This window comes from Mauremys mutica, chromosome 22 (assembly GCF_020497125.1).
Source record: "Mauremys mutica isolate MM-2020 ecotype Southern chromosome 22, ASM2049712v1, whole genome shotgun sequence".
NCBI lineage: Eukaryota > Metazoa > Chordata > Testudines > Geoemydidae > Mauremys > Mauremys mutica.
In genome coordinates, this window is record NC_059093.1 from 19,444,642 (window position 1) to 19,468,719 (window position 24,078).

The window sequence follows — 24,078 nt, forward strand, 5'->3', positions numbered from 1 at the left end:
ATCAATAACAAACACACAGAATTGCAAACATAGGATTATTAGTTTAAGACACAACGTATCTTACTCACTATCTAATACTCACTATCTTGGCTAGAAGAAATTAGTTCAGAAAGGTAGGACTCGTAGGGACTTGATTAAATCGTCTGGACTCTTGTAACTCCAAACGGCCAAAGACAAAGACCCCCCCAAACAAAGGGAAAAGTTCCCTCCTAGGAGTTTCAAATTCTCTTCCCTGATTGGTCCTCAGGTCAGGTGCCCACCAGGTACTATGCTTTAACCCATTACTAACTATTCATGACAGCCCTCATCCCCCCACACCCTAATCCTCTGCCCCAGCCCTGAGCGCCCCCACATCATGAACCCCTCATCCCCCCGCACCCTAATCCTCTGCCCCAGCCCTGAGCGCTTCCCTTCCCCCCCCCCCAGCCCGGCCCCGGTGGGTCCCGCTTCCCTTCCCCCGGCCCCGGCGGGTCCCGCTTTCCCCCCCCCCTTACCCGAGCGCGTCTCCGGCGGTCCCGCTCAGAGCCGCGTGGTGAGGGGGCGGGGCTGGGAGCTCCACGCCGAGCGCAGCGCTCAGCCCAGAGCTCCCAGCCCCGCCCCCTCCCCATGCGGCTCGGATCGGGGCGGGGCTCAGGCGCTCGGACGGAGACTCGGCGCTCTATGCGCCGAGGCTCCAGGAGAGGGGCAGAGGCGGGAGCCTCCGCTTTTCTCTTGGGGGCCCCTGCGGAGCTCCCCTGGGGAGCTCCGCGGGCCGCAGGGAAGAGCTCCGCGGGCCGCATGCGGCCCGCGGGCCGCATGTTTGAGACCCCTGCTCTAGGCTATTCAAAATTTGTCCAGCCTTCCTACTTTGTCTTCCTTGTCTACACAACTTACTCACCTTGTCCACATATGGAGGCTCCCTTAGTGGCAAAATTTTCTCTCTGAGGGCAAGACCTCCAATACACTCTCCTCATTCATTCCTACCTTACTCACTTCGTCAATAGCACTATCTCTCTTAATCATTTTCTTTGCCAATTCACGTCTTTTATCTGAAATTTGCTTATTAGTCTTTGTTCTTAGTTCACTTTTCATACCTTTATTTATATTTCATTTATCTACATATTTGGTCTCTAATTGGATAAGCAACTCAATCTCCTCTTCGGTCCAAATTCGAGATCGAGTTGACTCCCTAACATTTGTCCTAGTCGCCATGTTTTCCTTTATTTGTTCATTCCTAACTGCGGGATGCCTGTGTCTAAAATGTTGGCTGAGACCTGATTTTGTATGAAAAGTCAACCCACAAATTGAACAGGTATAGCCCAACTCCAGGGTATCCTCTTCTCTGGGCACACGCTTGGGGTAATGGCAAGCTATATTATGGAATTGAGAGGATTTACCACACTTTTTACAGACCACTCTGATGGCCTTACTTTTGTCTACCACATTAATATGCTTAGCCCATTTTCTGAACGTAGTGTGACAGACCCAGACCAGTGGGGTACAGGAGTCTGGTAGAGGGTAAATAATCTGATCACTGGATGAGTAGTTTTCTGTTCCCTGAGTGACCAGAGCAGAGGCTGCACCAAAGTAATCAGGAACCTGCTAGAACCAATTAAGACAGGCAGGATAATTAAGACACCTGGAGCCAATTAAGAAACTGCTAGAATCAATTAGGACAGGCTAGCTAATCAGGGCATCTGAGTTTAAAAAGGACCTCAATTCAGTTTGTGGCGTGCATGCGAGAAGCTGGGAGCAAGAGGCACGAGGAGCTGAGAGTAAGAAGACATATTGCTGGAAGACTGAGTACAAGCATTATCAGGCACCAAGAGAAAGATCTGGTGGTGAGGATAAAGAAGGTGTTGAGAGGAGGCCATGGGGAAGTAGCCCAGGGAATTGTAGCTGTCGCGCAGCTGTACCAGGGGGCACTCTAGACAGCTGTAGTCCACAGGGCCCCGGGTTGGAACCCGGAGTAGAGGGCAGGCCCGGGTTCCCCCCAAACCTCCCAACTCCTGATCAGACACAGGAGGAATTGACTTGGACTGTGGCTTCTACCAGAGGGGAAGGTCTCTGGGCTGTTTCCCGACCCACATGGTAAATCTGTGAGGTGAGCAAATCCGCCAATAAGTGCAGGACCCACCAAGGTAGAGGAGGAACTTTGTCACAATAGCTAAAATCTGTGGGCAAATGGGACAATTAAAACAATCAACGGGATATTCTAAATAAAAACCTCCATCTTTCCATGAATTATTATTTGGTAAATTTGATAAATTTTCTGTATTATTAAAAACAGTAGTTAAATTAGTATTAAAACATTCAGTCTCTTTAAAATATGGATCTTTGTGCTTGATGGACCTTTGGTCTGACCCAGTATGGCCATTCTTATGTTCAAGCACTTCTTTAGAAAAGGCGGACATTGTTTCTCAGGTCATCTACTGAGGAGGAAGAGACTCTCGGGGCCAATGGGAGCTGCGGGGGGTGGCACTTGTGGTTAGCGCACGGAGACCCACTTCCCCCATCTCTCCCAGGGGCCACATGCACAGACTTGCCTTCTGCTACCCCAGAGACAGTGTCCCTGCCGGGTCAACTGCCAGAGTCTTTGTGAGCTCAGCACTGGCTGCCTCTCTGTAGCCTTGGCACCTAGTCTGTGCAGCTGGGACCTTTCCCCCCCACCCCCATCCCCTTCATCATCGGTCAGCCACCCCCGAGCAGCGGGGTCGGGATTCTCACTAGGGCCAGGGGGACTAAGCAGCACAACCCCCCACTGGCTACACGGGGCTGAAGCCGCCTCTGGCTGCGACCAGGATTCAAAACTGCGCCGGTGAATCTCAGCGGCTCTTCAGCCCCACGGCCGCACCGTGCGCCCGGCACAGACCGAGGGGTAACAAAGCCTCGTGGCGAACGAACGGAGGCCCGACCCCATGGGCGCTACTAGCGCGAGCGCAGCGGCTCCAGCCTAGCCAGGCGCGTGCCCCCCACCCAGGGTGCGAGACCTGCGGCTCTCGATCTCGCCCGGAACCGCCCCGCACTGCCCCGCGGTCTCTCCGCCAATCAGCAAGCGGGGAGGGGCGCGGCGAATGACATAAATACGGCCCCTCCCCCAGTAGACGGCCGAGCTTGAAAGAACTACACTTCCCAGGGTGCACCGCGAGGGAGCGCGTGGGCAGATGGCCCACTTCCGCTTTATGGGAGCGCGCGTTGACTGAGCAACCGGCTTCTTACTGCCACTGTGAGACGAGTCAGGAGCTGCTCCGCCCTCTCCAGCTCAGGTAAGGCAGGGCCCCGGGGTCAGCCTGACCCCCCCCCCCACGCACACAACTTCTCATGCCCTCCCCGCCCCGCAACGACCCCCCCGATCCTGCGCCCCCACCCCTCCCCCCGCCTGGGCCGGCGCCGGCCTCTCAGGCTCCTAACGCGAACTCTCGTGTCCCGGGGGCGCGGCTTGGTCCCTCGGCCCCGGGGGCTCTGGGCCTGGCCCTGCTGCTCCCTGGGGTCTGGGCAGCGCCCCTAGAAACGGGTCTGACCGCCCCCGCCCCCCCGGCAGCCAGGGAGACCCAGGTTCCCGCCCCTCCTCGGGCAATCGGGTGTTGGGGGTGGGGGTGTCTCCTGCCCAAGGGGCGAGTCCAGGGACTGGTGTCGGGCAGCAGATCACTTGCGTTTCCCGAGTGTCTGATCTCGAAACACCAGCGTGTCCCAGCGCCGTGTGGCTGAGCCTGACGGGGGACTGTCTCCTTGTGCCAGATAATCAAAGACATCAATGGGGAGTGTAAACACTGCACGTCCCTTTCAGCGTTTAGGGTATGGAGCAGTGTGCACAAGTCACTGTCTGTGTGGGGATGTAGTTTGTACCAACTTCATTGGTGCTTTTTCTGTAGCCTCTGGTAAAACTAGGCAATTATCTAGATGAGTTGATGGACCCCCAGAAGATTTCTGTGTACCCCCAGGTGTACATGTACCCCGGTTGAGAACCACTGATGTAGGGGAACCGAGGCGCACCCCCCCCCCCATCGGCTTCTGTACTTGGCAGCTGGTTCAGTTTTGCTTACCTTACATCAGCCTCAAGTCAGCTTCACTGGGTCACCATGGGCAGGAGTCTGAGAGAGGAAGTCTCCTTTCAGGTGTAAAAGCAGCAACTGCTTCATGAAGGGTCAGTGCCGATGGAGCAATAATTGACACTTTTTCCATTCTCCTTTTCAGATTTTGCCCCATTTTCTCTTTAATTCTCCAATGTTAATTTAACAATCTCAGTTTTAGGCTATTTTCCCACCCATTTGACCTGCAGCAAATTTTCTTTCTTTCTTTGGGAAATTGTCCTGAATCATTCCCCAAATGAGAAGGGGCTTAATGAGTACAGCTTGCAGAGCCCTGAGACACAGCTGCCTCTGAGGTGGAATGGGGTGGCCATTCTCTGCCAGCAACAAGGGAAAGAAGGGGACAGGAGGAAAAAGTCCCCACTGGAGACTGTCCATCCCAAGGTTACACAGTCCTGGCTACTGCTACCCCCAACTGCCCAATGTAGCTCCCCATAGCTGCTAGTCACCTGCCTCCTCCCTGCTGCTGCCTCCTCCCCACTCCCCAGGGAGTTTTCCTGCTCCATACTTCCCTCACCTACTCTCTTAAAGTACCTCTCCAAAGGGCTCTCTGCTGCCATGTGAATGGTGTGGGTGTTTGGGGGAAATTATTACTGTCTGTTTGTACATGGAAGTTCAATAATCTCATCAAACTGTCCAGTTACTCTCTCACACTTAATATAAACTCTCTTCAGATCTGTGTGGTTTTCTCTCATCAAATGTTTCTTTTTAGACCTATTTCTTCCCCAGTTCTCAAAGATAGATATAAAATATCCTGTGTGAAGTGCTGTAGCCATGGTGGTCCAAGGATATGGAAGGCTGCACCCTTGATTTATATACAAATGTTTGGTGTTATTCTCCATCCCATTCCTTATGAATCCTAACATGGTGTTAGCTTTTTTGCTGGTAGCTGTGCATTGAGTGGAGCTTTTCATTGATTTGTCTAACGCAACATGCAGATCGTTCTTGGGTTGTGTAGCCTATAATCTGTTCTGCTGACGTTGGTAGTTGTAATGCATGTTCAGTAGGGGTTTCTCCCCTCTTCCTTATTTGTATTTCCTCTCCCTACTAATGTTGGGGTGTGCTTCTGTAGGTTAGTGTATTAATGATCTCATCTTGGTGTCATATGTGGCATGGCACTCCTGTGGTCAGACATTTGTGGAAGTTCTATCCGAAAGCCAGCGTTAACTCACATTTCTCTGGTCAGCTGGTGTTTTTATGGACGAAATTCCCCCTTAGACATTCTATTTCCGGTTCCCCAAACCTTAGGGGTGACTCTTAAGCCATTTATCTTTGCCAGAGTTGATAGACCTCAAGCCTTATGCTAACTGCCGATGCCAGTGTCATACAGGAGACAGGCCTGTGGGTTCCTTGCATTACTGCTGCATAAAAGCTAAAGCTAGCTATATGGGCTACAGTTGACAGTTAATTTACCACCCAGTAGACTTTATAAGTAGCTCTAGTTGTTCTCTCCAATGTGCATTGCTTTGCATTTAGAAAAATAAGGTGGGTGAGGTAATATCTTTTATTAGACCCACTTCAGTTGGTGAGAGAGATACATTTCTGAATTTTACACAGATCTCTTCTTCAGGAGAATATCCTAAAAATTTACCCTTCTTTCTCTCTAGTTATCTATTTCTAATTCAGTATTCCCTGAGATTTTTTCCATGTCTCACTAATAATACAATATTAACATAAAATATCCTCACATTTTGACCTTTTCTCAAATTTTTGAATATATTTAGAAAAGTTTTACAGATGTTCCCCATTTTCTCTCAATTTGTCAAATAACTATGAAATTCACTCTCATTTTACCTCTTTACCTACTATTGACTATCGATACAAAATTCTTCACATCTGTTCACTTTCTGCTCTACTTTGTGAAAATTGATCCAGAATTCTCCAGATTTCCACCCTTTTCTCTTTAATTACTTAACATAGACATCAGCTGTCAGATTTTATCTTTTTCCATGTAATTATCAAATGTCTGTTTAAAAGCATCTTATGTTTGGAGACGTTCCCATGTTTAGTTGCAGCAAATCCTCCTGTTTTGGAGAGAATTTGTTGCCTTAATCATTCTCCATCCTGGCGTTGCAGGGAGTTAAATGGTCAACTTTCTCCTCTCATTTGAGACTCATTTCGTTCCCCCTTTATTTTCATTAAAATGTTTGCTGATGAAAGTGACTTGCCCCATATTTAATATACACCAAAGCCAGAAGCCTCCCCCTGTTTGGGGGAACAGTGTCTCCCAGCAGCTCACAGGACAGTTGATTGGAACCTTTTCTTTTCCTCAGGGTGCACATGATGAGGACTCAGTCTGGGACTGGCTCCTTGCTGCCCAGGCTGTCCCCAGAGTGGCTGCTGTATTAGCCCCTCACTTTCCCCTCACCATGTTTACCAGCGGTATCCCAAACCCCCATGACAAATGGTCTCCATGAGGGGTTGCGTCGCCCAGTGCTGAGATGTAGTTGTCTTGGAGTAGGTCCTTATTGGTCATTATCTGTCAGTCACTGAGCATGGAAATTTCTTACAAAATCTGGCTCCTCCATGCCATCCATTCTCCTGTTAAAGAAGCATTACCCAGGGCTCCCCCTGTGTGAATGGCTGGCAGGGGCTGCTGAGAACTTTCTATCCATTTATCAATTACTGATATGAAATCACGACAGACTTTGCTTCTCTCCACATTTTCAAAATTGGAGGAACTTCAGGTTTTGGAGGGAAAACTGTTGCTGTGAATCCTTCTCAGAAGAAGGGGAGGGAATAAGGGAAGAAGAAAGGAGTCTGGCCTCCTCCTTCCTGAGCCATGTTTTTGGTCTCACTGAGACCAGTGTTAATCACGAGACACTTCAAGGAAGAATATGGAGTGACTCCAGATTAACATGGGAGCAAATAAAATCAGGATATGTCCCTGTGGGGATGGAGTGTTGGTTGTTGCTAAAGGGTGGCAGGAAGCCCTTATGCCTGGTCTACACTACGCATTTAGGTCGAATTTAGCAGCACTAAATCGAATTAAGCCTGCACCTGTCCACACAACAAAGCCATTTACTTCGACATAAAGGGCTCTTAAAATAGATTTCTGTACTCCTCGCCGATGAGGGGAGTAGTGCTGAAATCAACATTGCCGGTTTGAATTAGGGTTGGTGTGGATGCAATTTGATGGTATTGGCCTTTGGGAGCTATTCAACAGTGCACCATTGTGACTGCTCTGGACAGCAATCTGAACTTGGATGTACTGGCCAGGTAGACAGGAAAAGCCCCGGGAACTTTTGAATTTCATTTCCTGTTTGCCCAGCATGGAGAGCTCATCAGCACAGGTGACCATGCAGAGCTCATCATCACTCGTAACCATGCAGTCTGAGAATCGAAAAAGAGCTTCAGCATAGACTATACAGGAGATCCTTGATCTGATTGCTGTATGGGGAGATGATTCCGTGCTAGCAGAACTACGTTCCAAAAAATGGAATGCCAAAAAGTTTGAAAAAGTCTCCAAGGGCATGATGGAGAGAGGACATAATAGGGACTCACTACAGTGCTGCGTGAAAGTTAAGGAGCTCAGGCAAGCGTACCAGAAAACCAAAGAAGCAAACGGACAGTCCAGTGCAGAGCTGCAGACATGCCACTTCTACGCTGAGCTGCATGCAATTCTATGCAACACCACTACCCCACCCTGACCGTGGATTCCGAGGAGGGGGTACTCTCAGCCATGCCTGAGGATTTTGTGGACGGGGAAGATGAGGAGGAGGACGACGATGAGCTTGCGGAGGGCACACAGCACACCGTTCTCCCCAACAGCCAGGATCTTTTTCTCAGCCTGACTGAATTGTAGCCTCCCAAGGCGGTATCCTGGACCATGAAGCCATGGAAGGGACCTCTGGTCAGTGTACCTTTATAAATATTACACATGGTTTAAAAGCAAACTTTTTTTAATGATTAATTTGCCTGAGGACTTGAGATGCATTCGCGGCCAGTACAGCTATTGGAAAAGTCTGTTAACATGTCTGAGGATGGAGCGGAAATCCTCCAGGGACATCTCCATGAAGCTCTCCTGGAGGTATTCCAAAAGCCTTTGCAGAAGGTTTCTAGGCAGGGCAGCCTTATTCTGTCCTCCATGTCAGGACACTTTAACATGCCCTGCTAGTAGCAAGTAATCTGGTATCATTGCATGACAAAGTCTGGCAGCGTATGGTCCTGGTGTTTGCTGGCATTCAAGCAGCATCTGTTCTTTATGTCGCTGTGTTATCCTCAGGAGAGTGATATCACTCATGGTAACCTGGTTGAAATACGGGAATTTTAATTAAGGGGACAGAGGTGGCCGTTCCTACTGGGCTGTTTGCCTGCGGCTGAAAAGAAATCCTTCCTTGTGGTTAGCCAGGTGGGTGGAGGGCATTAGCGCTGAGCTGTTTGCGTTTGGCTAGCAGGGATCTTTCCTGATACCAGCCTCACAGTGGGGGGAGGGGTAAAGTGATCATTCCAGAGAATTGGATGAGGGTGGGTTAGTTTGGTTTCTGCTGCTGCACGTTAACATAAAAACCACAGCACTCAACGGGCTTTGCTTGGTATGGGAAAGGAGGGTGCTGCTTTTATGAAGGTTGCAGAAGCCGAAAGACAATGGCTTACCATGGCCGCATGCAAGCTGAATTCTGTTGCCCGGCCCTGCATCTGTGATCTCGAACACCAAAGCCGCAGGCACTCAATATTAAGATGCAAAATGTGACCTTGTACCGAAATCACATGGGCTATGTAATGTGAATGGTGTTGTTCACTGTGAAAGAGTATAAGCATTGTTCTGTAAAATGTATCTTTTTAAATACTTCTCTCCCTTTTTTCCCTCCTGTCAGAGTCTCACCCCCACTTAGAGCTGTTGGGCTCCAATGTGGGGACCCGCATGCCTTCCCCCACCCCAAAATCCTAGGGTAGATCTCCCCATTTGCTGCCACCACCTCGGTCAATTACGTGGGCCGGGACACCCCTGTTTTCCCCCTGTCTCCCTTCTTTCCAGAGACGTTCCCTGGGGGAAATACAGATCCACTCATCGGAGGGAAACCTCCCCCCTCCCTCTCTCCTAGCCACTGGAAAGAGATACCTGATTCAAACTGCTTGAATCAAACCCAGGAGGAACTCTCTCTTCCCCCTCCCTTCTCTGCCCAGAGATAAGCTGTCTCACCACCGAGAGAGAATGTCTTAGCCCCTTCCCCTATATCCACAGTAGAAGGGATTTAATCAAATCTTTATAGAAAGAATTTATTAAAAGAAAAACAAGAAAATACAGAATCTCTATGAGTCCAAGCTGGACACTCATAGGGTATAACCTTGCTAAGTTCTGGAGAGAATCCTCTCTCTTCCCAGTACAACCAGTACAGGCAGAATTAAGAATAATCAATAACAAACACACAGAATTGCAAACATAGGATTATTAGATAATGACACAAAGTATCTTTCTAATACTCACTATCTTGACTAGAAGAAATTAGTTCAGAAAGGTAGAAACTTGTAGACTTGATTAAAACATCTGGACTCTTGTAACTCCAGACGGCTAAAAGACAATACACACACACACAGAGGGAAAAAATTCCCTCCCAGGAATTTCAAATTCTCTTCCCTGATTGGTCCTCAGGTCAGGTGCCTACCAGGTACTATTTTTAACCCTTTACTAACTAATCATGACACCTCCCTCCTGCAGCTGCTAATTTTTCAAGTCTCCCTCCTCCGTCCCAAAGGCTATCTCAGATAAGGCGGCGAAAAAACGCACATAAGATGAAATGTTCTCTGAAATCATGCAATTGACCCGCAGTGAAAGAGCTCATTAGAATGAGTGGAAGGACACAGTATCACAGTACAGGAAAGTGTCCAACAAACGCAAGGACAGAAAGGACGAACACAAGGACAGGAGGGATGCTTGAGATGAGGTGGTGGCAGGAAGATCAGAGGAGGCAGGATGCAACACTGCAGCTACTGCGTGATCAAACTGACAGGCTCTGGCATCTGGTGGAGCTTCAGGAGTGGCAGCAGGATCACAGAGTGCCTCTGCAGCTCCTGTATAACTGCCCTCCCAATGTTCCATAGCCGCCTCACCCAGATGCCCAAGAACATGGGGTGGGGGGAGGTTCTGTGCACCCTGCCACTCCACCCCAGTGGACAGCCCAAGCAAAAGGCTATCGTTCAACAAGTTTTGAAGTGGCCTTTTCCTTCCTTCCAGGCTACCCTACCCAGGCTACCTTGTCAGTTCTCTCCCTATTTTTATAATCAATTAATAAAGAATACATGGTTTTTAAATGATAGTGACTCTATTTCCTTTGAAAGCAAGCTATAATCGAAGGGGGAGGGTGGGTGGCTTACAGGGAATGAGTCAATTAAGGGGGCAGGTTTTCATCAAGGAGAAACAAACAGAACTTTCACATCGTAGCCTGGCCAGTCATGAAACTGGTTTTCAAAGCTTCTCTGATGCGCAGCACTTCCTGGTGTGCTCTTCTAACTGCCCTGGTGTCTGGCTGCACATAATCAGCGGCCAGGTGATTTGCCTCAACCTCCCACCCCGCGATAAATGTCTTCCCCCTTACTGTCACAGAGATTGTGGAGCACACAGCAAGCAGGAATAACAATGGGAATTTTGGTTTGGCTGAGGTCTGAGCGAGTCAGTAAAGTGTGCCAGTGTCCCTTTAAACATCCAAATGCACATTCTACCACCATTCTGCACCATTCTCAGCCTGTAGTTGAACAGCTCCTGACTACTGTCCAGGCTGCCTGTGTATGTCTTCATGAGCCATGGCATTAAGGGGTAGGCTAGGTCCCCAAGGATAACTATAGCCATTTGAACATCCCCAATGGTTATTTTCTGGTCTGTGCTTCCAGCACCATTGAAAAGTACCCCTTGCGGTTTATGTACTGGCTGCCCTGGTGCTCCAGTGCCAAGATAGGGATATGGATTCCATCTATTGCCCCACCACAGTTAGGGAACCCCATTGCAGCAAAGCCATCCAATATGACCTGCACATGTCCCAGAGTCACTACCTTTGGTAGCAGCAGCTCAGTGATTGGTTTGGCTACTTGCATCACAGCAGCCCCCACAGTAGATTTTCCCAGTCCAAATTGATTCCCGACTGACTGGTAGCTGTTTGGCATTGCAAGCTTCCACCACTCGCTTCTCAACTGTGAGGGCTGCTTACTTCAGGGCAGGGGAAAGCAAATCACAAAGTTCCATGAAAGTGGCCCTACCCATACGAAAGTTTCACAGCCGCTGGGAATCATCCCACACCCACAACACTATGCGATCCCACCAGTCTGTGGTTGTTTCCCAGGTCCAGAATCAGCGTTCCACGGCATGAACCTGCCTCATTAACACCATGATCTCCAAAGCGCTGGGGCCCGCAGTTTGAGAGAATTCTGTGTCCATGTCCTCATCTCACTCATTGCCGCACTGCCGCCGCCTCCTCCTCACCTGGTTTTGGTTCAGCATAAACTGCACTATCATGCGCGAGGTGTTTACAATGTTCATGGCTGCTGTGTTGAGCTGAGTGGGCTCCATGCTTGCCGTGGTATGGCGTCTGCACAGGTAACCCAGGAAAAAAGGCGCGAAACAGTTGTCTGCTGTTGCTTTCACAGAGGAAGTGGGAGGGGGCCTGACGGCATGTACCCATAGCCACCCGCGACAATGTTTTTTGCCCCATCAGGCATTGGGATTTCAACCCAGAATTCCAATGGGCAGGGGAGACTGCGGGAACTATGAGATAGCTACCCACAGTGCAACGCTCTGGAAGTCGACGCTAGCCTCAGTACTGTGGACGCACACCACCGAATTAATGTGCTTAGTGTAGCCAAATGCACTTCACTTTATACAATGTTTCCAAAAATCGATTTCTGTAAAATCGGAGTAATCCCGTAGTGTAGACATACCCTAAGTCTCTGTCTGACTGTGTGTGTCTCTCTCTCTTCTCAGGATATTGAGCTTCCTGGGTCAGATGCTGCTGCCTGCGTTGTCATCTGGGAGCCCAGACTGAGCAGCTGCTGCTCCCCCGGTGGGCTCTGGGCTTGGGAGTGACTTGGAGTGAAGCTTCCTCTGTGCCCAGGCAAGGTGAGGACTTTCTCCGGCTGTAATTAGCTCCATGGGCCAGCCCTAGGCTCTGCCCACACCAACATCTGAGCCAGATACTCTAGGGTTAGGTCTACGCTTACCGCGCGGGTCGACGCGGAGAGTTCGACTTCTCGGAGTTCGAACTATCGCGTCTAATCTAGACGCGATAGTTCGAACTCCCCGCGCGCTCCGGTCGACTCCGGAACTGCACCACTGCAAACGGCGGTGGCAGAGTTGACCTTGGAGCTGCGGATTTCAATCCCGCGGCATCTGGACGGGTGAGTAGTTCGAACTAGGGTAGTTCGAATTCAGCTACGCTATTCACGTAGCTGAATTTGCGTACCATAGTTCGACCCCCCTTCTTAGTGTAGACCAGGCCTAGGTGATTGATAGAGACCTCAGGGAATGTGCTGGGGAAGGGCATGAAAGTAACTCTGCACAAACAGCTCCTCCTCACCCCACAGCTCTCCTCCCCTTAGCAATTGCAGGAGCCGATCCAGCCATAAGAGAGTGAACACCCCGGAATGGCTGTCTGTCCACTAGAGGGGGCGGGACAGGAGATGGGAAACACAAGGAGAAAAGGGAGAGAGAGATTGATAGGGGCAGTGGGAGAAATAATTGGGGAGAGAGATTCCCAGATCTCAGACTTGCCCACACACACTTACTGCAGCATCCCTGGGCAGATTTACTTTCCAGTGAACAAGGTGAAGGGCAGGGAGAGGAAAAGCCAATTCCTGACTCAGCCTGTGCCCCCGGCTTTGGGAGTGTGCTGCCCTGGGGACAATGTCAGGGGAAATCCCTCAAAATCACTCCTTTTGTTCTGCTCTCGTCTTATATTTAGTTCCCAGACTTTGTTACTGAGAGGGTTTCAAAATGTCTCAGCCCGTTAGTGCTAGTGAGGTGAGGTGGATTAGTGGTGTAATAAAATGACCAAACATTTCCTCAGAATAGAATCAGAGAACTGTAGGGCTGGAATGAACCATGAGAGATCATCTAGTCCAGCCCCCAACACTGGGGTGTTTGACCAACCTGTCCTTAAAAACCTCCAATGATGGCGATTCCACAACCGCCCTTGGTAACCCATTCCAGTACTGAACTAGCCTTCATCACAACTGAGTCACATGGCTGGCTCAGATTCAATTTGTGATCCACTATAACCCCCAGATCCTTTTGAGTAGTACTGCCTCCTAGCCAGTTAGTCCCAGTTTGTAGTCGTGAATTGGATTTTCCCTCCCTAAAATGTAGTACTTTGCACTTGTCTTTATTGAATTTCATCTTGTTCATTCAGATCAATTTTCTAATTTATAAAGGTCTTTTTGAATTCTAATCCTGTTCTCCAACGTGTTTGCAACTCTTCCCAGCTTGGTGTCATCTGCAGTTTAATAAGCACACTTTCCACTCCATTATTCAAGTCATTAATGAAAATATTGAGTAGTACCAGATTGAGGATTGGCTCCTGTGGGACCGCATTAGGTACATCCTCCCTGTTTGTCAGTGATCCATTAATAATTACTCTTTGAGTATAGACTTTCAAGTACACCACATTTCCCTAGTTTGCTGATGAGAATGTCATGGGGTCTTCTGTCAAAAGCCTTACTAATATCAAGATATGTTATGTCTACAGTGTCCCCCGGATCCATAAGGCCAGTATCCCTGTTAAAGCAGGAAATGTGATTGGTTTGGCATTGTTTGTATTTGATGATCTATGCTGGCTATAATTTATCAGTTTACTATCCTCTAGGTGCTTATACATTGATTGTTTAAGACATTTTTCTTTCTGGGTATCTAAATTAGGCTTTATTGGGCTTTATTCCCCAGGTCTTTGTTGTTCCCCTTTTTTAAGACAGGTTTTATGTTGGCCCTTCTCCAGTCTTGTGGGACCTCACCATCCTCCTGGAGTTGTCAAAGATAATTGTTAACTGTTCCAAGATTGCTTCATCTAATTCCTCAGGATGAATTGCATTAGACCCTGCTGACTTTAATACATTTAACGTATGTAAATATATTTTCAACCTCTTATTTCCCCATTGTGGTTTCTGTTCCTTCCCCCTCTTGGTTAAAAATAATTGTCTGGTCACAATTACCTTTTTACATTCACTAAAAAAATGTATTAAACACCTTTGTCTTCTTGATGTCAGCTATTATTAGCTCCTCTTCTTCTTTGGTAAGTAGAAGACCTACACTTTCCTTCCCTGGTCTCTTGCTCGTCATATTTATAGAACCCTTATCTTACTGCCTTTTTTGTGTCACTTCCAAGGTGCAACTCATTTTGTGAGTTAATCTTTCCGATTTTTGTCCCCACATGCCTGTGCAATTCTCATTGCCGGGGATGTTGTGAAGGCTGTAATTTTAACTGGGTTAAAAAAGAGTTAGATAAATTCAGGGAGGATAGGTCCAACTGCTACTAGTCAAGATTGTCAGAGATGCAATCCCATGCTCTGGGTGACCCTAAGCCTCTAACTGCCACATGCTGTGAGTGGATGACAGGAGATGAATCACTCAAATAGCTCCTCCTGTTCTTTCCCTCTGATGATTCTGGCATTGGCTACTACCAGAAGATAGGATACTGCACTTGATGGACTGTTGTTCTGACTCAATGTGGCCATTCTTATGTTCTTATCAGTTTGGCTTTTGCTGATCTGAAGTTCCAAGCACTATGGTTATTAACTTGTTTGGTACTGCTCCCCCAAACAGGCAGTGTGCACCGTACACCGGCTGAGATAGATGCCAAGTGACTAGCAGTCAGGGGATAATCAGAGCCACAGTTGTGTGCAAGAGAATGTTATCAGATTTTTGGTCAAGGTGATTTTTGGTCAAAAGTTTGTTTTCGGAGGCTGTAGCTCAGGAACCTCTGGAGCAATTAACCCCATCTTTGGAATATTAATCCTGTCCTGCATCCACATAATGAGCAATGTATTTCAGGACAATGTGAGTAAGCATGTAAATTTTAGATAAATTAGAATAGTTGGCCTTTAACCAGAAAGTAATGCTGAATCTTAAATCTAGTGCAGCTGGTGGTCTGCTATGATAACTTTCTAAATGCATGGAGAATGTGGCAATCAGGTGCACCTATCTGTGGACAGGAGACAGGGAGATGAGGAGGAGGGGAGAAAGATGATGGGGAGCTGGTGTTTGTGGGGTGACACATAGGCAGGAGAGATGAGATCAGAGTGGATGAAGGGGAGTGGGGTGTGGAGGACTAACAGAGAAAATCAAGGATGTTTGGGTACAATGTGTTAAAAGAAAAAGAGCAGGTTGACTCAGAGGTGGATGGAGTAGATGAAATCCTTTATTGCGATACTTGTTTCCCTGGACCCAATTGTCCAGTAAGTATTGAATTAGTTACAGCACACTCTTTTTGTTTGTTAGTATGTACATGCCTACATCTCTTACAACACCCCAAAAACCCTTCTTAAGTAATAAACACCCATACTATAATTATACCCACCCCTATTGACTGATTACAGCATTACACATATTATACACACCTTTTTATCTTGAAAATACATTTCTTTGCAGTGATTATTGCTACAAATTCCCTTAATTAACAGTTCTTAGAGGAGTAATGGAGGAAGGGGCCATGAGCCAGGGCTTGTTTATGTAGCTGGGAAAGGGAGGGAGGGGAAGATAACATTCCTTTTACCTTCTTTTACACAAAAGGCATTTCTCCTGCAGCCACATCCTTATCAATCCTTACAAGCAACAGAGAAGGGAAGAATCTGCAACTTATGTATTAGACAAAGAAATACTGCCTACATATGCCTTTGTCCCCTAATGCCATGTTAGCTCATTAGCAGCTTATTGTTATATTTAACCCTAAAATATCCCAACACAATGGAAGGAGGAGGATGGAGGGCATCAGGGAGAGGAGCTCCTGTGAGCTGGTAATGGTGTGAGCTGGGCGAATGGGGGACTGGGAATGGGGAAAAGGGGGTGGAGGGCCCAGCAGTGGTGCTGTTGTTGAAGGAGGGTTGGGTAGGTGATGTGGGTTAACTGGGAGTGGGGAACACTGGTTAGAGGGACTGGGGGAGTGACGGGGTGGGAGAGTGATTGGTCTAGGAAGTAGGAGGGTCTGGTGGGGGTAGGAAGGGAAGGTTTTAGGGAGCCAGCGATTGTAGCACTTCACTGAGGTGGCTTTTGCCAAGTCTCTAATGACCTATTCTTAGGCAAAGCTCAGAGCCAGTACTCCACCCTCCTCCTTGACCTGTCAGTTGTCTGATACCACTGACCATGGTCGTCGTCTTGAAATCTGATCTTCCCTTATCCTCTCTTGCTTCTCCTACTTCTCTGATCTCTCCTTCAGTGTGTCCTTGGACAATCCTCCTCATCCCCACTCCAGTTTTCTACAGGCCTTACACAAGCACTGTCCTTGGTCCACTTCTCTTTTTCCTCTGTACCTTATCTCTGGTAATCTCATCCACAAACACAAATTCGGCTACTGTCTGTGCTGGCAACTCACAAATGTAATTCTCTGCTCCTGACCTGTCTATTTCCCCAAACTGAAATCTCAGCCTGTCTCTCTGACACTTCCTCATAGATGTCTGGCTCTCAGCTCAAGTTCAAAAGCTAAAATGGCCAGAACACAGCTCTTGATATTCCCCCAAGCCACCCCCAACCTCCTTTCTGTAACTTACATCTGTACGCTGCACATACGCTGCAACACAGGCCCCTTTCTAGGTCCTCTCATGCAGCCTATATCTTGCATTTTCTTTCTGCAATCACATCCCTAAGATACAGGCTTTCCTATCCATCCACACAACTAAAACCCTTATCCAAACTCTCATCGTCTTCTGTCTCAATTATTGCACCGTTCTTTTCTCTCCCTTGACAAATGCAATCATGCCCTGCTCATATTCATTGAGAATTCACATCCACAAAGCTAGCTCACTATTCTAAAATGTGACCCGTGAGGAAAGGTTAAAAGAATTGATCATGTTTAGTCTTGAGAAAAGATGACTTGTAGGTGGGAGAGCACCTGATAAGTCTTCAGCTATGTTAAAAGCTGCTATACAGAGGATGGTGATCAATTGTGCACTGGGATAGGAGAAGTAATTGGCTTGATTTACAGCAAGGGATGCTTAGGTTGGATATTAGGAAAAACTTTCCAACCTTGAGGATTGAGAAGTACTGGAATAGGTCACCAAGAGAGGTTGTGGAATCCCAGTCACTGCAGGTTTTTAAAAACCGGTTAGACAGATATCTGTCAGCCGTAAGTTTGCTGTCATCAAGGGGAAAAAGACTTAGACAAGGAGACAGAGAGAGAAGGAGATGAAGTCAAGGAGGCTTTGGAAAAGCTGGGCAGATGACTGCCAAAATGAATTCAGAGTTCAGTTTTGCTTTACCAAACTAACCACAGGATCTGTAAATCCTGTGTTCTTCGAGTGCTTACCCATGTCCATTCCTTTCTAGGTGTGTGCATGCCCACGTGCGTGGTTGTTGGAGATTTTTGCCTTAGCGGTACCTGTAGGTTTGGCTGTGGTGCTTCTGGAGTGCTGCACTCATGCAGCAGTATATCAGGCACCGCCGGCAGTATGCCCTCTCAGTTCTTTCTTACCGCCTGTGGTGGTTAGTTGGTGTGCCTTCCTTGCTTAGCAGGAGCTAGGGTTTTTTTCTCTTACGAACTTCATGCCTTAAGGCTTTTGTACATAGTTTGTACACAATAGTGGTTAAGTAGTTAAGTAGTAAAGTGTTTGTTAGTTAGTCGTTAGGGTCCCAGCAGGGACTTCGTCCCAGGTGGGGCATGCTCCAGTCTCCTGGGTTTAAGCTCTACTCGGATTGCAACAGGCCTATGCCCGTGAGTGATCCCCATGGCAGCTGCCTTAATTGCTTGGGGGAGTCACACATCAGGATCAATGCCAGATCTGTAAAAACTTTTGGTCCTGTACTCAAAAGGAGCGGGATATCCCCTCCTTGATGGAGTCCACCTTCCGCCCGGCTTCCAAGCCATCCAGGCAGGTCACACTGAGTGCCTTTGGCCTCCATGCGCAATCGGCACCCAGCTCCTTCCAGTGCCAAAGAAGAAAGCTAAAAAGCGCTCCCTGGCACCAAGCAAGAAGGCCCAAGGGTCATCGTCCAAGAAACCCGGGCCTGGCCGCCAGGCTTCTCCAGAGCCATGTTATCGTGCCTCCCCATTTGGGGCCACTGGCCTCTGGGAGTGGTATGGGACCCATACTCTTGCCTGCACTGTCGTCCTCCCACGCTCCCCAGGCGCAGGGAGAGCACAGGTCACCATGTGCCCTGTTGACAACTCCAGTGCCACAGGACTTGGCTAAGACTCCCCAAGAGAGCAAGCCAGCCGATAAGACCCCCTCAAAGGCCAGGGGAATACTGCTGGTCGCCGGACAGAAGGTGACGATCCTCTCCACCACGTCGAGGATCCTGGGGCATGTCCGAGTCACGTCGTCATCAGTCACTCAGAGCAAGGCGAGATCCCCTCGGCATTACTCACTGGTACAGGGTCGACACTCCCTATATTTCTTCCAGCACCGCTCATCCTCTCATCGGTTGTCCTCCAGATGTTGGTCATGATTGCCGGCACAGTGGGAGCATTCCCTGTCTCTGCACCATTCTCCCTGGCACTGGTACCATTCTCCCCAGTGCTGACACCAGTGTCCCACGTCTGGTCAGCAGTCGCCAGTAGCCACGACCAGCAAACAGCCACAGGTGTCAGTGGCTCCTCCCTTGTCACTGGAAGGTGGTTTCTCCAGCATAGAGGTCCAGTTCAGCCTGTCGCCCAGGTCCCATTGGTGAGATTGGGCACTGAAACCCACACCGTCATCTGCGGCAATGCAGTGGCAGCACAGCCAGTGGCCAGCGCAGTGGCCTTATTGGAACTAGTTTTAGTCATCAACGCCCTTCTTCCTCCTGCTTGCCTGTGCAGCCTGGACCCACCAAACATCTAGGGGGCCAAAAACACTCATTTTGAGGGTCTGCCAGAGAGTGACACCCCAGTCAGACATGCAGCTCCTTCCTGCATTTTCCTCAACCATCTCTCTCCCTACCATTCAGCCTGGTCGCAGGTTACACTGGACTGCTGAGTCCAGGATATAATAGCTTGGGGCTATACCCTGCAGTTTTTGGCTGCCCCTCCATCCCACCCACCTCCCACTTCCCCGTTCCTCTTCAGGGACCCTTCTCACAAGCAACTCCTCATTCAGGAGGTTGAAAAGCTCCTGGAGTTGGGGGCTGTGGAGAAGGTTCCTCGGGACATGTAAGAAAAAGGATTCTACTCCGGCTACTTCCTAATCCTGAAGGCCAAAGGATCCTGGACCTGCATTGGCTCAACAATCTCTCAAGAAGTTGAAGTTTTACATGGTCTCTCTGGCCTCCACCATTCCTTCCCTGAATCCGGGAGACTGGTATGCCACTCTCAACTTAAAGGCTGCTTATTTTCCTATCTACATATTCCTGGGACACAGGCATTCCCTACATTTTATGGTGGGCAGGTGCCACTTCCAGTTCACAGTGCTGCCCTTTGGCCTGTCCTAGGCTCCCAGAGTGTTCACAAAATGCATGACGCCAGTGGCAGCTTACCTGACACATTGAGGAGTCCAGATCTTCACGTGTCTTGATGACTGGCTCATTAAGAGCAGGTCTCTGGGACAAGTGCAAAGGAGCCTCGATCTGGTGCACTTCACCTGCAATGACCTGGACCTGCTAATAAAAACAGAAAAGTTCATGTTGATGCCAGTCCAATGCATAGAATTTATTGGAGCAGTGTACAAGGGTTCACCGGGGCTCAACCCTCTCAGGGCGGAGGGGAGCCACGCCGGCTCACTACACACCGAGGGACCCGGGGGGGGATAGTCTGGCCTGGGGTCTCCCTTGGTGGCCCTGTGGTATTCAGCCGGAGTGTGCTTACGTCTGGCCTTGGCTCCGGCGAGGCAACCACCACTGAGTCAGGAGGCTCAGGCCCTCAGGCAGGGCTGAGCTGTATACGGTTATGAGCCCCGGCCCTAGGTCCGGGCGGGGCAACAATCACTGAGTCAGGAGGCTCAGGCAGGGCTGAGCAACAGTAACAATTTTAAAGCCCAGCCCTAGGTCAGGGCGGGGCAACAAACGCTGAATCAGGGATAATAGGCTTTGGCCTCCCCAGGCCAGGGAGAGGGGGAGTCTGCCACCCAGGAGTTGGGTGGCAGGGGGGACGCAGGCCCTCCCGCTCCACTGTGTCCCAGCCCGGGGCCCTAGCAGCGGCTGAAGATCCGCTGCCTAGTCAGTGGGGATCCTGGCCGCAACACACTGACATAGGTTCTGGTAATGCTGCAGCCAGACAGGGGTCAGCTGCCCCCGGGCCACTTCCACACTCCCCCTCAAGCCCTACCTGGGTCCTGGCGTCGGCCTCTACAGGGTCCAGGAGCATGGGTTCATCGCGGCTGGGGTTGGCTGGCAGATCCGGCAGCTCCTCCGGGTAGCTGGCACGGGGTAGCTCTGGCAGCTCCTCCGAGTAGCGGGCACGGGGTAGCTCCAGCCAGTCTGGGCGGCTGCCTTGGGCCACTGGAGCTTCCCAGTCTCGGGCTCCCCTAGGGACATCTGCTCTCTCCGGCGGCTGGGCTCCTACTGAGCCCTGGGGGGGGCGGCCTTTATAGTTCCGGGTTGCCGCCTGACCCTTTGAGGGGCAGGCTCAGAGCTCGCTAGCTCCGCCCACTCTGGCCTCCGATTGGGCTCTTCCTCCTCCGGGGCAGAGGGGAGCCACACCGCCTTACTACAAGCAGTTCTCGACTCCTTGCAGGCCAGGACCTGCCTATTTTGGGGCCATGTCAGACCTGATTTTCTACATAAAGAGCCACCTGCTCACCACAACCAGCACGTGTCTGCAACTGATGGGCCACATGGCCACGTGCACTTATGTGGGCAGCCATACTTAACTTCATCTGTGGCCTCTGCAAGCGTGGCTGGCCTTGGTCTATATCCCCAGCAGGCACGCCCTGGACTGAGTGGTCATGGTGCTGAGCCACATCCTCTCAGCCTTGGACTGGGGGCTGGATCCCAAGTCGGTGCTGCAAGGAGTTCCCTTCACGACGACGCCTCCATCGCTCACCCTGGTCTTGGATGTGCAGGTCCTGATGGACAATACCGATGCAATCGATTACATCAACAGGCAGGGCGGTGCCAGGTCTTCAGCCTTTTGTTGGGAGGTGCTCAGCCTCTGGGACTTTTGTGTGTGGCATGCCATTCCTCTGGTAGCTGCCCACCTGCCTAGAACCAAGAAAGTCCTGGCAGATCACCTCAACAGGACCTTCTCGTGTCACCACGAATGGTCACTCCATCCAGAGGTGGACATCTAATCCCCCACAGGTGGGGGATGCCCCAGGTGGACCTGTTTGCATCCAGGCAGAACAGAAAGTGTCACGTATTCTGTTCTCTGCAGAGAAGGGACAAAATCTCCCTGTGAAACGCCTTCTTGATTCAGTGGTTGGGAGTGCTGATGTATGCCTTCGCACCAGTGCCTTTAATCCACAAAGTCCTTGTAGCAGGGTGGTCCCCTGCTCCTGCCATGACAGGCATAAAACAGTCCAGGAGGAGGGCTGTGGCTGGGGCAAGAAGCCTGGGCTGATTGGGGAAAGTAGGCTCAGCTGTGGCCATGCCCCAGTCATGCCCAGCTGACCCCTATAAGAGGCTGGGAGCCAGAAGCCCGAGCAGTCTCTCTCTAGCTGTAGAGGGAGAAGGGCCTGTCTGCAGGGAGCTAAAGACAGAGTACCTGAGTGAAGCAGGGCTGGGGACAGGCTGAGGAGCTGGGGAGCTCTAGCCTGGAAAGCCCCAGGCTGTGGCCTAGCAGAAGGCCAAGAGGTACTGGGGGTTGCAGAGGGCAGCCCAGGGGTAGGCCAAGGCAGCAGGTCCAAACCCACCCTTGCCAGTGATGAGTAGGCTGATACTGCAGTCTGCCCCAGGCCAGGGGGCTAGATGGAGACGGGGCAGTAGCCAAAACTGAGATGGTGGGGATAGTGGGTTGGGGGTTCCTCACGGAGGGGATACCCAGATAGGTGGGGTACTGCCAGGGCACAGCACCCCATTTAAAAGGGCACCGGGTCTAGGGAGGGACACGGGCCAGAGGACAGGCGGATCACTGGCCTGCAAAGGGCACTCCGGAGCTGAATTGAGCTAATTCCCAGAAGTCACCAGCAGGAGACGCCGCAGGGGTGAGTCCACTCCTCTACAGTCCTGCTAAAGATGAGGCAAAACAAAGTGAATGTCATCCTCGTAGCCCCCGCATGGCCTCACCAACACTGGTTTGGATTGCTGTCAAGTCTTTCAGCAGCCACCCCGCTGCAACTGCCTCTTCGGCCGGATCTGCTGTCCCAAAACCATGGCAATCTGCTGCATCTGTACCTGGTGACTCTGCATCTGACAGCTTGGCTTCTGCATGGCTAAGTATGGATGAATGGGAGTGCTCTGCTGGTGTCCAGCAGGTCCTGCTGTGCAGCAGGAAACCCTCTACCATGGCTACCTATGTGGCAAAGTGGAAGCGGTTCACGTGGTGGGCCTCTGATCCTGCACCTTAAGCTCCAGGGCCTGTTGCTATCTTTGTTCAGGGTACACCTGGTGGCCATTTTGTCGTTCCATCCTTCGTTTCAAAGCAGGACGATCTTCACCCGTACCATGATGGCACAGTTCTTGAAAGGTTTGGAGCACCTCTACCCTCATGTCTGGAATCCAGTCTCCCCTTGGGACCTGAATCTTGTGCTGTCAAGGCTCATGGGTCCCCACTTTGAACCCTTTGCTTCTTGCTCGCTTTTGCTTCTCTCCGTAGGGTTGCCAAGGTCAGGGTGCTCATGTCGGAGCTGGCTTATACAGTCTTCTATAAGGACAAGGGCCAGCTGTGTCCGCACCCGGCTTTTCTGCCCACAGTCATCTCCCAGTTTCATACTGGTCAAGACAAATACTTACCGGTCTTTTGTCCAAAGCCACATGCAATGGATGAAGAATGCAGGCTGCATACCGTGGATGTCAGATGGGCGCTGGCCTTTTTACATAGATAGAACAAAGGTGTTCTGAAAGTCAACACAGTTGTTGGTTCCTGTCACAGACAGGATGAAGGGTTGCCCAGTGTCTGCCCAGAGAATCTCATCTTGGATCATGGCCTGCATCCACTACTCTTATGAACTGGCGAAGGTGCCCCTGCCGACTATCATGATGGCTCACTCCACTAGGGTGCAGGCATCAGCAGTAGGTGCCAAACCAGGAAATCTGTCTGGCTGCAACCTGGTCATACATCCACACGTTCGCATCTCATTACACTCTTATCCAGCAAGCGTGAGATGACACTGCCTTTGGCAGGGCAATACTCCAAGCTGCAAGACTGTGAACTCCGAGCCCACCTCCGAAGATACTTCTCGTGAGTCACCTAGAATGGAATCGACCTGAGTAAGCACTCAAAGAAAAATAGTTACCTACCGTTTGTAACTGTTCTTCAAGATGTGTAGCTCATGTCCATTCCATTATCCGCCCTCCTGCCCCTCTGTTGGAGTTGTTGGCAAGAAGGAACTGAGAGGGCATAGTGCCTGTGGCACCTGATGTTCTGCTGCAGGAGCGCGGCACTCCAGAGGGCAACACAGTCGACCCTGCGGATAGCACTAAGGCAAAAATCTCTGACCATGCACACCTAGAATGGAATGGACATGAGCAATCCATCTTGAAGAACAATAGTTAGGAAAGCTTGGTAACCATTTTTTTATGGCTGCAGCGCCCCAAAAGAGATGGTGTTTAGGAGGAGTCTCAAATCATTTGGACTCACTGAAGTGCCATCTTGACACATCTATCTGCAGAAGGGCCTGTCTCAGAGTAGTGGAGCTGTGGGGATCAGCCTTGCTAAAAGCAAAGCCTAGGCAGTAGCACATGATGGGTATGTCTACACTGGCTCTGAGAGTGATCCTGCCAGCCTGGGTCCGCACACTTGCGCTGGTGGGCTATAAGTAACTGTGTAGATGTTGGAGTTGGCCTGGAACTTGGTCTCTCAAACCAGGGGTA

General features: G+C 50.1%; 1 protein-coding gene across 2 annotated transcripts in view; it reads left to right on the plus strand.

Moving 5' to 3' along the window:
* Positions 1-3,010: 3,010 nt before the first annotated feature.
* Positions 3,011-24,078, plus strand: part of LOC123354935 (zinc finger protein 501-like) — a 38,955-nt gene continuing 17,887 nt past the window's right edge. For both annotated transcript variants that reach the window (XM_044997343.1, XR_006574969.1), the window contains exons 1-2: positions 3,011-3,245; positions 11,980-12,114. The gene's annotated coding sequence lies outside the window, so the exon portion shown is untranslated. The remainder of the gene's footprint in view (positions 3,246-11,979; positions 12,115-24,078) is intronic.